The following is a 6,000-nucleotide window of genomic DNA, read 5'->3' as shown; positions in this document are numbered from 1 at the left end:
GATTGAACTCCATCTGCCATTTCTTTGCCCAAATTTCCATCCTATCTATATCCTTCTGTCGACTCTGACAATGCTCCTCACTATCTGCAAGTCCTGCCAATTTTGTGTCGTCCGCAAACTTACTGATCACCCCAGTTACACCTTCTTCTGGATCGTTTATATAAATCACAAACAGCAGAGGTCCCAATACAGAGCCCTGCGGAACACCACTAGTCACAGGCCTCCAGCTGGAAAAAGACCCGTCCACTACCACCCTCTGTCTTCTGTGACCAAGCCAGTTCTCCACCCATCTAGCCACCTCCCCCTTTATCCCATGAGATCCAACCTTTTTCACCAGCCTACCATGGGGGACTTTGTCAAACGCTTTCGTAAAGTCCATATAGACGACATCCACGGCCCTTCCCTCGTCAACCATTCTAGTCACTTCTTCAAAAAACTCCACCAGATTAGTGAGGGATGACCTCCCTCTCACAAAACCATGCTGACTATCGTTAATGAGTTTATTCCGTTCTAAATGCGCATACATCCTATCTCTAAGAATCTTCTCCAACAACTTCCCCACCACGGACGTCAAGCTCACCGGCCTATAATTACCCGGGTTATCCTTCCTACCCTTCTTAAATAACGGGACCACATTAGCTATCCTCCAATCCTCTGGGACCTCACCTGTGTCTAGTGACGAGACAAGGATTTGCGTCAGAGGCCCAGCGATTTCATCTCTCATCTCCCTGAGCAGCCTTGGATAGATTCCATCAGGCCCTGGGGATTTGGCAGTCTTTATATTCTCTAACAAACCTAACACTTCCTCCCTTGTAATGGAGATTTTCGCCAACGTTCAACACTCCCCTCCCCTCCGAGACACTCCCAGTCAACACATCCCTCTCCTTTGTGAATACCGACGCAAAGTATTCATTTAGGATCTCCACTACTTCTTTGGGCTCCAAGCATAATTCCCCACTTTTGTCCCTGAGAGGTCCGATTTTTTCCCTGACATCCCTTTTGTTCCTAACGTATGAATAAAATGCCTTGGGATTATCCTTAATCCTGTCTGCAAGGCCATTTCGTGACCCCTTTTTGCCCTTCTAATTCCCCGTTTGAATTCTTTCCTACTTTCTTTGTACTCCTCCAGAGCTCCCTCCGTTTTTAGCTGCCTGGACCTAACATACGCCTCTCTTTTCTTTTTGACCAGTCCCTCAATTTCCCTGGTTATCCACGGTTCTCGAATCCTACGCTTCCTATCCTTCTTTTTTACAGGCACATGCCTGTCCTGTAGCCCTAACAACTGTTCCTTAAAAGACTCCCACATGCCAGAACTGGATTTACCCTCAAAAAGCCTCTCCCAATCAACAGCTGCCAATTTCTGCCTAATCCCACTAAAGGTAGCCTTCCCCCAATCCAACACCTTACCCTTGGGACACCACTCATCCTTTTCCATCACCATCCTAAAGCTAACAGAATTGTGGTCACGATTTGCCACATGTTCCCCTACCGAAACTTTGAAGACCTGACCGGGCTCATTCCCCAGTATTAGGTCCAGTATAGCCCCCTCTCTAGTCGGGCTATCGACATATTGTTCCAAAGAACCCTCCTTTAGTCATTTTACAAATTCCTCGCCATTCAGAATCCCAGCTCTCAGCGATTTCCAGTCTATACCAGGGAAATTAAGGTCTCCCACTACAACAACCCTATTTTCCCTGCACCTATCCAGTATCTCCTGACACGTCTTTTCTTCCACTTCCCTTGGGCTGTTGGGGGGCCTGTAGTATACCCCCAACATAGTGACTGCGCCCTTCCTGTTTCTAAGCTCCACCCAGAGTGACTGGTTACACGACCCCTCTGAATTGTCCTCCCTCTGCACCGCTGTAATATGCTCTCCAACTAATACTGCTGCTCCCCCACCTCTTTTGGCCCCTCCTCTGCCTCGCCTAAAACATTTGTACCCCGGAATATTCAGCTGCCAGTCCTGTCCCTCTTTCAACCAAGTCTCTGTCACCGCAACCACATCCAAATTCCTCGTGAGCATTAGGCCCTAAGTTCATCTGTCTTACCTGCTCCGCTCCTTGCATTGAAGTATAAGCACTCCAGACCTCCAGGCCCAGTGAGGCCATCCTCCCCCAGAGTGCTCTTCTTCTTTGCCAGCCTTGTCCCAGCCCCAAGCTCATCCCCAGCCTCTACATTTGTAGACCTAATATTTTGATCCCCACCCCCCTGCCATACTAGTTTAAACCCCCCCCCCCCTCCGAACTGCACTAGCAAAACTCCCAGCCAGGATATTCGTGCCCTTCCAACATAGTTGTGACCCGTCCTTCTTGTACAGGTGCCATCCTCTCCTGAAAACTTCCCATTGATCTCGGAAAATGATTCAAAATGAAAATACATTCAAGCATTTTCCCTACTACAGAAGTTAAACTAACCGGTCGAAAGTTACCTGCCTTTTGTCTGCCTCCTTTTTGAAACAATGGCGTCACATTTGCTGTTTTTCCATCTGCGGGAATCACCCCAGAGACCAGCGAATTTTGGTAAATAACCACTAGTGGATTTGTTATTTCTCCCGACATGTCTTTTCGTACGCCGGGATGCATTCCATCAGGACCAGGACACCTGTCTACCTTTAGCCCCATTAACTTGCCCAACATGGCCTCTTTCGTGATAATGATAGTTCCCAGGTTCTCACCTGCCATAGCCATCCTGTCATTAATTTTTGGCATGTTATTCGTGTCTTCCACGGTTAAGACTGATGCAAAATACCTGTTCTATGCCTCAGCCATTTTCTCATTTCCAGTTATTACATCCCCCTTCTCATCCTCCAAAGGACAAGTGTTTACTTTAGCCACTCTTTTTCGTTTTATGCATTTGTAGAAACTTTTGCTGTCTGTTTTTATATTCTGAGCTAATTTATTCTCATAATCCATCTTACTTTTCTTTATAGCTTTTTTCGTGGCTTTCTGGTGACCTTGAAATATTTCCCAATCCTCTCGGTTCCCACTAATCTTTGCCACTTTGTATGCATTTTCTATCAATTTGATACTCTTCTTTATTTCCTCAGCTATCCATGGCTGATTATCTCTTTTTCTATAGTCCTTCCTTATTACTGGTATATACTTTTTCTGAGCACTGTGAAAGATCGCTTTGAAAGTCATCCACTTTCCTCAATTGTCCCACCATAATGTTTTTGCGCCCAGTCTATTTTAGCCAATTCCTCCCTCATCCCTTTGTAGTCTCCTTTGTGTAAGCAGAAGACACTGGTACTGTATTTCAACTTATCACGCTCCATCTCTTTTTTAAATTCAACCATACTGTGATAGCTTCTTCCAAGAGGATCCCTAACTGCAAGATCATTAATTATTCCCATCTCATTACACAAGACCAGATCTAGGATAGCTTGCTCCCTTGTCGGTTCCATTACATACTTTTCAAGGAAGCTATCATGGATACACTCGATGAACTCCTCCTCAAGGCTGCCTTGACGGACCTGGTTTGACTAATTGATGTATAGATTAAAATTCCCCATGATAATTACTGTACCATTTTTACATTCATCAGGTTTTTTTAAATTTCTCGCCCCACCAAGAAATCATTATTTGGTGGCCTATGGACTACGCCTATCAGTGACTTTTTCTCCTTAGTATTTCTAATTTCCACCCAAATGGATTCAACTTCTTTTTCCATAGAACCTATATAGGATACAGATAGGCTGGAAATTTGGGCAAAGAAATGGCAGATGGAGTTCAATCCAGATGAATGTGCAGTGATACATTTTGATAGAACTAACGTCGGGAGGAGCTATACGATAAATGGCAGAACCATAAAGGGTGTAGATACGCAGAGGGAACTGGGTGTGCAAGTCCACAGATCCTTGAAAGTGACGTCACAGGTGGAGAAGGTAGTGAATAAGGCATATGGCATGCTGGCCTTTATAGGACGGGGCATAGAGTATAAAAGTTGGGGTCTGATGTTGCAGTTGTATAGAACGTTGGTTCGGCTGCATTTGGAATACTGCGTCCAGTTCTGGTCGCCACACTACCAGAAGGACGTGGAGGCTTTAGAGAGAGTGCAGAGGAGGTTTACCAGGATGTTGCCTGGTATGGAGGGGCTTAGTTATGAGGAGAGATTGGGTAAACTGGGGTTGTTCTCCCTGGAAAGACGGAGGATGAGGGGTGACCTAATAGAGGTGCATAAAATTATGAAAAGCATAGATAGGGTGAACGGTGGGAAGCTTTTTCCCAGATCGGTGGTGACGTTCACGAGGGGTCATAGGTTCAAGGTGAGGGGGCGGGGGCGGGGGACGTTTAACACGGATATCAGAAGGACGTATTTTACACAGAGGGTGGTGGGGGCCTGGAATCCGCTGCCAGGCAAGGTGGTGGAGGCGGAAACACTGGGAACGTTTAAGACTCTTCTAGATAGCCACATGAACGGAGTGGGAATGGAGGGATACAAAAGAATGGTCAAGTTTGGACCAGGGAGCGGCGCGGGCTTGGAGGGCCGAAGGGCCTGTTCCTGTGCTGTTTTGTTCTTTTTTCTTTGTATATCATCTCTCATTACTGCCCTGATGTCATCCTTAAATATCAGAGCCACACCACCTCCCTAACCATGTGTGTACCGCTGTAGAGCGATGAAGATTTGTAGAGAAAAGATCTATACACATTTAGAACTGAATAATCTCATTAGCGATAGACAACATGGTTTTGTACGAGGGAGGTCATGCCTCACAAATCTGGTTGAGTTTTTTGAGGAGGTGACAAAAATGATTGACGAGGGAAGGGCCGTGGATGTCGTCCACATGGATTTTAGTAAAGCATTTGACAAGGTCCGTCATGGCAGGCTGGTGCAAAAGGTTAAAGCTCACGGGATCAAAGGTGAACTTGCTAGATGGGTACAGAACTGGCTTAGCCAGAGAAGACAGAGGGTAGCAGTGTAGGGGTCTTGTTCTGATTGGAGGCCTGTGACTAGTGGTGTTCCGCAGGGCTCTGTACCGGGATCTCTGCTATTGGTGATATATATAAATGATTTGCAAGTAGATGTAGCTGGACTGATTAGTAAGTTTGCGGACGACACAAAGATTGCTGGAGTTGCAAAAGTGATGAACATTGTCAGAGAAAACAGCAGGATATAGATAGGCCAGAAAATTGGGCAGAGAAATGGCAGATGGAATTTAATCCAGATAAATGCGAAGTGATGCATTTTGGTAGATCCAATGCAGGGGGGGTGCTGTACAATAAATGGCAGAACCATCAGGAGTATAGACACACAGAGGGATCTGGGTCTGCAAGTCCACAGATCCTTAACGGTGGCAGCACAGGAGGAAAAGGTGGTGAAGAAGGCATATGGCATGCTTGCCTTCATTGGACGGGGCATAGAGTATAAAAGTTGGCGTATGATGTTGCAGTTATATAGAACGTTGGTTCGGCCACATTTGGAATACTGCATCTAGTTTTGGTCGCCAAACTACCAGAAGGACGTGGAGGCTTTGGAGAGAGCGAAGAAAAGATTTTCCAGGATCTTGCCTGGTTTGGAAAGTATTAGCTATGAGATGAGATTGAGTAAACTCGGGTTGTTCTCCCTGGAAAGACGGAGGTTAAGGGGCGACCTATTCGAAGTTTATAAAATTATGAAGGGCATAGATAGGGTGAACAGTTGGAAGCTTCTTCCCAGGTCAGAAATGACAAACACAAGGGGTCACAAGTTCAAGGACTGGGGGGAGGGGGGGGGGGGCAAGGTTCAATACAGATATGCGGGGGACGTATTTTACACATAGGGTGGTGGGGGCCTGGGATGCACTACCAAGCAAGGTGGTTGAGGCAGACACGCTAGGATCATTTAAGACTTATCGAGATAGCCACATGAACAGAATGGGAATAGAGGGATACAAACGGATGGTCGAGTTAGGAACACATGATCGGTGCAGGCTTGGAGGGCCGAAGGGCCCATTTACTGTGCTGCATTGTTCTTTGTTCTTCGTTCTTTGAAGGTTTGATCAAATGTTATTGACAGCTTTGT

This window comes from Mustelus asterias, unplaced genomic scaffold (genome assembly GCF_964213995.1).
Source record: "Mustelus asterias unplaced genomic scaffold, sMusAst1.hap1.1 HAP1_SCAFFOLD_389, whole genome shotgun sequence".
In the NCBI taxonomy this organism is placed as follows: domain Eukaryota; kingdom Metazoa; phylum Chordata; class Chondrichthyes; order Carcharhiniformes; family Triakidae; genus Mustelus; species Mustelus asterias.
This window is presented reverse-complemented; position numbering follows the sequence as displayed.